Genomic DNA, 11,074 nt, shown 5'->3' with positions numbered 1-11,074 from the left:
ACTGGAATCCAATCTCCTAAGTCTCAGCCTGAGCTTGTTGGGGTTGGCATCATTTTCTGCAGGCTATAGCTTCAAGAAGTGTGAGGGAAAGCCCCAAGTCCATGAAGACACTGTTTCCAGGCAAGAATACACACCCTCTCCCCACCCAGCACCCATGGAGAAGCTCCTCTTGGAAGCATTCATGGACTAATTGCAGGTGTCAGCAACACACTGATGAGAGACTAGAGTTTATGCATGTCTCACCATTCACAACAAAACACCCAAAGAATCATTGCATTTTCTATCTATCTATCTATCTATCTATCTATCTATCTATCATTCTATCTATCTATCTATCTATCATCTCTGTGTGTTATAGGTATGTGTGTCATGTGTATACATTTGGGTATTGAGTGGTGAGACAAGAGGAGAACATCAAGCATCTTGATGTATCACTTTTCACTTCATTTCTCTGAGACAGGGTCTCTCCTTCAAGTAGAGTTCAGCAAGCCCTGCAGTCTTCCTCTAAACCCCTACTGTGTTGGAGTTATAGGAATGTGCACAGTCACATCCAGCTTTTTACATGGGGATTTGAACTCTGGTCCTCATGCTTGTGCAGAAAGCACTGTTACTTATTAAACCATCTTTCCTGCCTGCCCCCCTAAATTGTGGTAAAACATAACACGTTCCATTTTCACTGTTGAGTGTCCAGTGAATGGCATTTAAATACATTCATTACACAAACATTTCTATTATTCATTTCCAGAACTTTTCATCAAGGACACTCAGTCTGGATACCATTTGCAACATGATGAATTGTGTCCACCCCAGCACTTCGTGCTGAAATCGCAATCCCTGTACCTCAAAGTGTCTTTACATTTGGAGACAGAATCTATAAGGAGGTAACTTGTTGGGATGAGGTCATTCAGGTGGGTCCTAGTCACTGTGAATGTGTTCTTGTAAGAAATGGAGATCTGCACACTGACTCACCCAGAGGCTAGACTGTTTGAGAAGGGAGACATCTGGGAGCCCTGGAGGGAGGTCCAAGAAGAAATCCACCCACTGACACACTGAACTCAGACTTCTGTCCCCCACAGCTGAGAAAAACCTGCTGGCTGGCTAGGTGCTCTGTTAGTAAGGCACATCCCTAATAAATATACCCTAATCTTATCTGGCTACGTATTGGTAATTCACCACTTATATATTTTGTTCAAGCCTTCTGGTTGTTGGTACTTTGTTATGGAAGTTCTAATAAAATAATGCACCATTAAACCTAAACTCCCCATTTCTCCCTATGCCCAGGCCCTGGCAGCCTCCATTTCACTGTCTCTGTCAGTCCGCCTATTATAATATCACATACAAGTGGAATTACACATTATGTGTTTTTTTGTGTCTGGCTTTTTCCCATTAAGCAGGTGTCCATAGTTCATTTTATGTGTCCCAGTAATATTCCATTGTGTGAATGTTCCTGTAATGGTTTCTCCACAGGCTTGTGTTGGCAATGCTTGGTCTCCAGCTTGCAGTATGTTTAGAGGGTGGGGCCTGACCAATAAAAGTGGGCCCTTAGGGTAGGCCCACTATTTCTGCTTCCAGATCAGATACTATGTCAACAATACCCTGACACCCTGGACCAGGTCAGTCCACTATGACAGTCTGCAATTGTCATACTTACTTCTCTATTGTTGTGATATTGCTTGTAGAAGAAGGAGTTCATTTGGGGCTTATAGTTTTAGAGGGCTAGAGTCCGTGGCTATTATGGAGGGAGCACAGCAGCTGACAGGCAGGCATGTTAATGCAGCAAGGTTAGAGTGTACGGCCACGATGAAAAAGAACATGGCAGCAGACAGACAGGCATGGTGCTGGAGTAGGGTTCGAGTCTATGACCATCATGGAGGGGAGCACAGCAGCTGACAGGCAGGTGTGGTGCTGGAGCAGTAGCTGAGAGTTTACATCTCAAGACACAGCCACAACCTGGGAACCTTCTACAGAGATTAATTCTCAGGTTCCACCCACATACTTAATCATAAGCTCTGGAGGTGGGGCCCTGGGCTCTGTGAGCTGACAAGTCCCACAGGTGGGTCTAGTGTATTGCAAAGTGTGAGAACTACTTACTGCCTGGATGGAGTTTGCAGGACCATGGAATTCAGCCTCACCACTTTACCTCTGGGAAGATGATAAAATGTGAGCAGCATGTGTTCAAAATTTGTTACATGTTGAAAAACAAAAAACAAAAAACAAAAAAACCTTGACATACAGCTCCTGTACCAGGATGCACCAATTATGTTCTCACAAATAATTGATAAATATGTATTCTCCTGTTTATTGTAACACACTTCATATTACTTTTAGAAAAACCAGCAGTATGGTTGACCAGTTATCCCCACTGATTGAATTATGTCCTAAATTTTTTTAAAAAAAGTCTTGTTATAAGTAGCTTGTGAAGATCCCAGAAATTGTTTTTCAAGCCACACTATTGAAAATTTCAAGGGGATCACTTGGAAGAACAGGGTGAATAAGACATAAGGCCGTGTATGTGGAGCCATAGGTTGTGAGAGTGAACATTATTCTTGAAAGTCATGAAGAATACCCCTCCCAACTTCCAGCTCGTCATGAGTGCAGAAGTGGGAGGTTTCCCAGCATGACATGATCTGAGTGGACCAAAAGATGAGAATTAATATTTAAAACAGGAATGTTTTAAGTTACGGTCTTCATGTGTTCTCAACTTGACAAAAGCCTTAATCTAGGCTGTCATTATACTCTGTGACAGTTGCCTCTTCTCCCACATTCACCACTGTTTTCAACAGCTGAAGGCCAGGATATACGTTGTCTTTATCTTTTTTAGCTCTAAAATGAAACCTATTTGCTGAGATACAGTGCTTTGTAAGAGAGCATGGGGTGCTGTTTTCCCTTCAATTAAGGAACTTAATGCCAACAGCTACATTTAAAAGTATGTAAAGGACTCAGGTGTCACCAAGATTCTCCTCTTCAGGAAAAATACACTTGAACCCAGGTCTCAGTGTGCAGTTCAGTTCCAAGAGTGTACAGCTCTTGAGCAGTTTGGTCCCCAGCCGGTCTAGCCCTCCTGCTCCCCCTGGTCTCAGGAGTAAGGCTTGGTGTGTCTCCATGATCCTCAGGATGGTAACTCCCATCCCTTTCTTGTAAGTCAGCTCACCTATCTGCCCTGTGTGTGCTGCCGTTCATCTCTGTGGCTTGATGGATGTGCTCAAGGTTGCTATTCCCCAAGGAAGATTAGCAGTGAACACACAGAAAACTGTTTTCTTGGGAAGGGGGCAACAACTTCAAGGAAACAGAAGGCAGGTGTGAACCACAAAGTGAAATCCATCATGGGCCCTTTTAAAAAATATTTATTTGTTCACATGTGTAAGTGTGCTTCTGTGTGTGAGTGATGGGGAGGTGGCAGGGGGGAGGGGGACAACAGAGGACACTTGCAGAGTCAGTTCTCTCCTTCCACCACGTGGGTCATGATGGGGATCGAACTCAGGACATCAGGCTAGGCAGCAAGCACCTTTATTTGCTGAGCCGTTTTGCCCACCCCCTCTTCAACACTCTTCTCAACTGGGTGTAATTGAGCAGACAGAAATTTAACAGTCATGGCTTCACCAAATGCTCCTGGTCTGGGAAGCCCTTTCCATTAAGTCCCCAATGGCTGCTCCCTTGGCAGCACAGGTTAACTGGCATCTCTGTCCCACTGGAGACCTGAGGATCACATCCTCTTCTCAGATGACCTTTCTCCCAAAGTGCCCAGGCCACTGCACACAGGGCATTTCCTTCCTGTCTCATTCACCGTTCATTCTGCTTCGTTTATGCCTTCTGTCTTTCCTATACTCTTTTAAAATATTTTAAAGTTCATTTTTAAATGTGTGGGTGTCTTTTTCTGCATATATGACTGTGCACCATATACATGCAATGTCCACAGAGGCAAAAAGAGGGCATTGGATGCCCTGTGACTGGAGTTAAATATATTGTGAACCAAAGTATGTGTTCAGGGACCAGAATCCAGGTCCTCTGGAAGAGCAGTCATGTCTCTAAACCCCTGAGCCATCTCTCTAGCCTTCCATCTGAAATTCTTATTACTGTAGGACTCAGATTTCAGACTTAGCTCCCTTTCTTACTCCCAGTGCTGTATGTCCACAGTTACTGAATAAAAGGGCACAACTCCGGGTTAAATTTAAATTTCAGATACATGACTCATTTTATAGTGCAAGCATGTCTCACATGGCTCCAAACCTTACCTGTCAATGTGTGCCTCATTGAGAAGTAAATATTGCATCAAACAGGCTGGCAATTGTTCCCCGTTTATCAGATCTAAATATAATTAGATGTTCTGTGCTTTGCCTGTCAACCCTTAGGTTGCAGCTGCCAGTGTTCTGCTGATGCCACCAAGATACCTATCTCCAGTTTAGGTCTCTCTTGCATCTCAGACTCCTGCCGCCTAGGCCCTGTCATCGCCCAGTTAATGAATAGGTGCTTAACTATATAAGCTGACCTCATGACTGCTCCATGGTGTGCTTAAAGGAAGGTTCTTACGAGAGAGGAGAGAGAGAGAGAGAGAGAGAGAGAGAGAGAGAGAGAGAGAGAGAGAGAGAGAGAGAGAGCTGGCAATTTGGAAGAGTCCAGAAGAGAGAAAGAAGTAGATTGAACACGGCTAACAATTGTGGAATAATCTTTTTGTACACTATGAAGATGTGTCTTTGCAAAGGCACCTTCTTATTGGCTTAAACATTACATATAGAGGAATATTCCCTGAACCAAGACACATGGGGGTGAGCCTAGGCCCTATCCCAAAGGATAGGAAAGACTCTGATGACACCCTATGAAAGGCCTGCATCCAGGGAGGAGCAGGAAAGATATGTGACAGATAAGGTTTTAGTTGGGGGTGTAGAGGAGGACGGGTGGGAGAGGGGGACTGGGATTGTCATGTAAAACATTCCTGTTTATAATTCAAATAAAAAAAGTTGAAAAAAAAAAAAGCTAAATGGTCATTAGGTAGGCAGGATATCTAGGTGGGATATCTAGACAGAAAGGACATTGGGAAGAAGAAAGGCAGAGAAGCTGGCCAGACAGGGAATGAGTTGGACACACAAAATGGGATAGAGATAAAAGCCACATGGTGAAACATAGATTAATAAAAAATATATATATATGGGTTAACTTAAGTTCTACAAGCTAATTAGAAACAGGCCTAGCTATTGGCCGAGTTTGATAATTAATAAGTCCCTGTGTGGTTATTTGGGAGCTAGCTGGTGGGACAAAAAGGTCCCTACTACAGCCAACAAACTGGACCTGGTCATGAAAGAAGCAGGCACAGAACATAGAGGGAGGGAGAGAGGGAGAGGGGGAAGGGGAGGGGAGACAGGTGGTGAGGGGAACCAAGAGAGGAAGACCCAGAGGGCAAAAGAGATCGCACATAGCCAAAATAGGAGGTTATAGGGAATGAGGGGAGGGGAGGAAGTACCTTGAGGCCAGTATGCACTTACTATGCTAATAGTCACTACAGACAGCCATTTGTCCCTTCTGTCACTGCTAAGGGAAAGGGCTCCTTTTAGCAGAAGGAAACTGGCTTCACAAGTTTCTGAAGAATGTTGGCTTTTCAGGGGAAATGGAGTTTCCTTTGAGCCCAACAATAACCAGTACTACCTTTCTTTCAGTGGTGTCTTAGTTTGGGCTTCTATTACTGTGAAGAAACACAAGACCAAAGCAACTTGGGGGAAGAAAGTGTTTATTTGTCTTACATATCAGAATCCCAGTCGGTTGAGGAATGCCAAGGGAGGAACTCAAACAGGGCAGGAACCTGGAGACTGGAGCTGATGCAGAAGCCGTGGCAGGATGCTGCTTACTGGCTTGCTCCTCAGATCTAACTCAACCTTCTTTCTTATAGAATCCAGGACCACCAGCCCAGGGATGACCCCACCCATAATGTTCTGGGCTGCTTTCACATTGATCACTAATTAAGAAAATTTCCTACAGGCTTGCCTACAGCCTGGTCGTCTAGAGGCATTTTCTCAATTGAGGTTACCTCCTCTGAAATAACTACAACATAAAACATTGACATAGAACAACCAGGCACAGCCCTGATCTTTACAGATGATGTCCTCCAGCTGTGCCACCTGAGTCCTTGGACTACTCTTTATTACCTTGGCTTTTATTGCTTTGTTTCTTTTTTCCATGCCACAAGTCCAGAATCAGCGAGTCCTTTGGTTCATCCTAACTTGAACCAGCAGGCTGTCTTCCCTGGCTGGATCATTTTGGTCAGCTCTTGGCAATATCCATAAAATCTATCTTTAATAGGTCACTATTTATTAGAAGCTTACTACCACCACAAAAAATAATAATTAAAAATACTAAGTTATGGGATGTGTCCTCATGTTACAGAAAGGAGTCCAAACAAATGGCTGTGGGATGAAATAAACCCACAGAATAACCACAAAAAGTCTCTCTCAACAGATGCATTATAATGTATGCCAATCATATCCAGCCATGATTCTTAAAATATGCTTCCTGAAGCTCTTTTCATAAGTCACAGCTAAAACCAATTCTGCTCCAGGTACCCCAAACAAATAGAAATTGACTTTCAAATCCGTGTTGGGCTTTGGAAGACTAAAGTCTACTGAGTTGGAGTGGGAGGTTGAGAGTCTTCCTTTAAATAGCAGATGGAGAAGTTAGGTGCCATAGTTAGGGTTTCTATTATTTAATTGAAGTAGTGGCTTACTGTTTCAGAGGTTTAGTCCATCGTCGTCATAGTGGCAGCATGGGGGCATGCAGGCAGACATGGTGCTGGAGAAGGAGCTGCTACATGTTAATATGCAGCAACAGGAAGTAGACTGTCTCACTGGGTGTGACTTGAGCATATATGAGATCTCAAAGCCCGCCTCCACAGTGACACACTTCCTCCAACAAGACCACACCTCCTAATGGTGCCACTCCCTTTGGGAGCCATTTTCTTTCAAACCACCACATTAGGGTATGTTGTTTTCTCTTTAGCTATTTGTTTATTTGGTTTAGAATATTTTACAGTAATCCTAGAGCCTCATACATGTTAAACAAGCACTCTACCACCAAGTGGCATCCCACTAACCCCCTTTTCAGATCTTTTTTCCTAAAACAACATGATTATAAAGGGCACAAATCTTTTTTTTTTAAGAATTTATTTATTTATTATATACACAGTTTTCTGTCTGCTTGAAATGAGTAGCAGAATGTTATGGCACTTCCTGAGTTTCCTGTCCCCTTCCACTCTGTCGTCTTCTGGATCTCCAAAGGCAGGGCACTTGCCTGTGTTCTGACAACACAGTTTTGAGCTAATTGGTAGAACTGAAGAGTAGGTGATCTTTTATTTTATTTAAGGCAGGGTCTTTCTATGTAGCCCTGGCTGTCCTGGAACTCACGCTGTAGACCAGGCCAACCTCAAACTTACAGAGATTGCCTGCCTGTGCTTCCCAGTGCTGGGATTAAAGGCATGCTCTACTAAATTCAGATGGAGTAGATGAACTTTAGTGCCTAGCCTTTTTGGGTTAAAGATTACATGTGTGATATTCTTTCTTATCATTACGTATAGCTGAGTTCCATTCGTTTCCATGGCTGGATAATATAGCACACACACACACACACACACACACACACACACACACACACATCACAATGTGTTTGTTCATTTCTTCTGCAATGCATGAGCACCCAACTATTGGCTGTCTCAGCTCACTGTCAGATTACCATGCATGTTCTGATTCTCCTAGGCATGCATTGAACAACAGGCTCTGCATGTCTTCAGTGTCATTAGAACACATTCCATGATTCTCCAGATTGATTGAGGGACTTCAAAGGATAAAAGACATCCTTTGGTGTCTCTGTCCATCTGTCTGTCTGTTTGTCTGTCTCTTGTTTTAGTGAGACTGGGTCTTTCTATTATGTAGCTGTGGCTGTCCTGGAACTCACCCTGTAGACCATGCTGTTCTCAAACTCAGAGAGATCTATCTGCCTGACTCCTGAGTACTGAGATTAAAGGATTGGGCCACCATGCCTGGCCTCTTTGTCTTCCTACACAGTCTCTATCGACTGTTCTATGGTCTTGGCAGGCATATCTCATCTTTTGTTTGGCAGCCATTCTGATGGATGTTTTCCATTGAAGTTGACCATCTTGAATGTTTGTTAGTGAGTTAGATATTTCCTGTAACACACCTTTCCAAGTATCTCATGTTACCTATGGGTCTAGTCCTGTAGCCCTGCCAGCCTCATTATGCAATCTAGGTTGGTCTCAAACTCATGACTATCTTCATCCTCAGTCTTCTACATGCTAGAATCACTGCAACTTTATCACACACACACACACACACACACACACACACACACACACACACACACACACACACACAACACACGCATACACACCTCTGAAGTCTGAAGCAAGTGGAATACCACCTGGTTCCTTGTGCTTGGCTGTTTGCATTTCCATGTAAGTGTTAGCATCAGCCTTTGCATTTCGTATTTTTATAAGTGTAATACTTGAAAACTATAGACCAGTTTCATGAAGATTTATGACTCCACATAATTATTTGAATTGGTGTTATTCTGTAATATCCCTCCACTTATGCACATCGTCTTTAATTTCTCTTAGTGGTATTTTACTGTCTTCCTCTTAATAACCAGGCACACTTTCACAGGGGAAGTTGATGCTGTTGTAAACATTATTTCACTTTTCTGACTTTTTATTAGTACATGCTTTGCTTGTTCAAAACTCTATGATAAACCATTCTAAACTTAGGGGTTTGACACTCAATAGAATTCAGATGAACAGTTCAGATCACACATATATCTGTATCAATATTCTCAACAGGAAGCCAAAAAATTGTGAATATAGAGCTAACACTATGTTAGACAGTGAGTAGTTTGAAATGGCACCCAGTGCAGCAGTTAGATAGCTAGTATGTAAGTTAACATTTTGCATGAGTGGTGGTCATTGTTGTGAATACCAAAACCTATAGCAGAAAAGCGTTTCTGACACACAGACCTCCCCTTGGACAAGACGCTAGGAACACCCTTGCCCTGAGATGTAACAGTCTGTAATCCGCCGAGCCTTTGCTTCTGTCCTAACTTGCCCTAAAACACTTTCAGAAATCTTAGGCCATTCTTGAAAAAGATTCATTTTAATTTTTAAATTATGTGTATGTTTGGATCTGTGTGAGTGTGAGTGCAGGTGCCCACAGAGTCCAGAAGAGGGTGTCACAGCCTCTGGAACTGAAGTTACAGGCAATGGTTGTGAGTACCCCAACATGAATACTGGGAATGAATGAACTTGGGTCCTATATAAGAGCAGTGTGTAACCTTGACCACTGAGCTGCTTACCCAGCCCCAGGATTGTTTTATTAGCCACAGTTTTCAAAGTCATGTACATATATTGTAGAAAGTACACATGGAGCAATAAATATAAAACAGCAAATGGAAAGCTGCCATCTCCTTCTCCAGGAGCGGTCACCTTGAGCAGTGTAGCAGCCTTTGCATATTCCATGTTGGCTATACTGGGTTCCCATAGTGAAAAATGGTTGCATATCATGTGCCTTAAAAAATGAACAATATGAGCTCTCAGTGGCCAAGAGACCGGCCCTGAGGAGTCAACAGGGCTGGTCCTCCTGGAGACCCCCAAAAAGGGCCTGTTCTCGTGTCTCCCCAGCTTTCAGTTGTTAGCAGGACTTAGTGTCTCTTGACTGATGACATCATCATCCAGCTGCCTGTCTTTACTTGTGCTAGTTCTCTCCTATCCTCATAAACCCATTGGGTCTAAGGGCCCCCCCTATCCTCAGGACTCTGTCCAGGTTCCCCCAGGGTACAAATGAAGACCGAGTACCCCATACTGGACTATTGCTATGTCTCTGAGTTCCAACCAGGCCCATCATAGCTAATCACATCTACAGAGACCCTGCTTCTGGGTAGTTGTGGATTTGGGGAGACACTTACTGAGCTACTACACACAATACAGTTTATATTTGTATAATTGTTATACAGAAGGTGTGAGAGTTAGTGACTGTCACCTTGACAGAACTAGAATCAAGGAAGATTGATTCTGGGCATGTTTGTGAGGAATTTTCTAGATCAATTTAACTGAGATATTCATGCTGTACTGATAAACTACCCTGACAAGGAGCTGGAGAGAGGGTTAAGTAAGAATGGTCCCCATGGCCCCCCATGTTTGAATAAGAATAGCGCCCCCCATGTTTGAATGCTTAGAGAGTAGCACTACTTGAGGAGGATTAGGTGTGAGCTCATTGGAAGAAGTGTGTCACTGGGGATGGCCTTTGAGGTTTCAAAAGTACATGCCAGGCCCAGTCTCTCTCTCTCTCTCTCTGTCTCTCTCTCTCTCTCTCTCTCTCTCTCTCTCTGACTAAAGCTCAGGATGTAGCTCTCAGCTACTGCTCCAGCATCACTCCTGCATGCTGCCATGCTTCCTTTCATGATGATAGTGGACTAAACCTCTGAAACTGTAAGTTGGCCTCTATTAAAAGTTTTGTCTTATTGTAGTTGCCTTGGTCATGGTTTCTTCACAGCAACAGAACACTGACCAAGACAGATTTGCTTAGTGGTTAGAAGCACTTGCTGCTCTCGGAGGACTTGAGTTCATTCATTTCCCAGCACCCATGCCAGGCAATTCAAATCAAATCACCTGTTACTCCAGCTCCTACGCTGTCATGGTCACCTGCCATATGTGGCATATAATCACAGACACATAACACACACACACACACACACACACACACACACACACACACACACACACACATTTTTTAAACACTCTGACAAAAGCTACTTAAGAAAGAAGGGTTTCCTTTAACAGTTCAAGGTTCTGTCCATCATGACAGGAAGTTGAGACAGCAGGAACTTGAAGCAGCTGGTGACATCACATTCACAATCAGGAAGCAGAAGGGGATGGATGCACGCTGTTGCTTAGCTGCCTTTCTCCATTTACACAGTCCAGGATCTAATCTAGGGAATGACTCCACCCACAGTGGTTGGGTCTTTCCATCTCCATTAATGCAGTCAAGATAACTTCCCAAACAAAGCCATCTCTCAGGTGATTCTAGGTGAA

The sequence above is a fragment of the Cricetulus griseus genome, chromosome 2 (genome assembly GCF_003668045.3).
Source record: "Cricetulus griseus strain 17A/GY chromosome 2, alternate assembly CriGri-PICRH-1.0, whole genome shotgun sequence".
In the NCBI taxonomy this organism is placed as follows: Eukaryota; Metazoa; Chordata; class Mammalia; order Rodentia; family Cricetidae; genus Cricetulus; species Cricetulus griseus.
The sequence above is the reverse complement of the archived record's forward strand: the minus strand, read 5'-3'. Positions refer to the sequence as shown.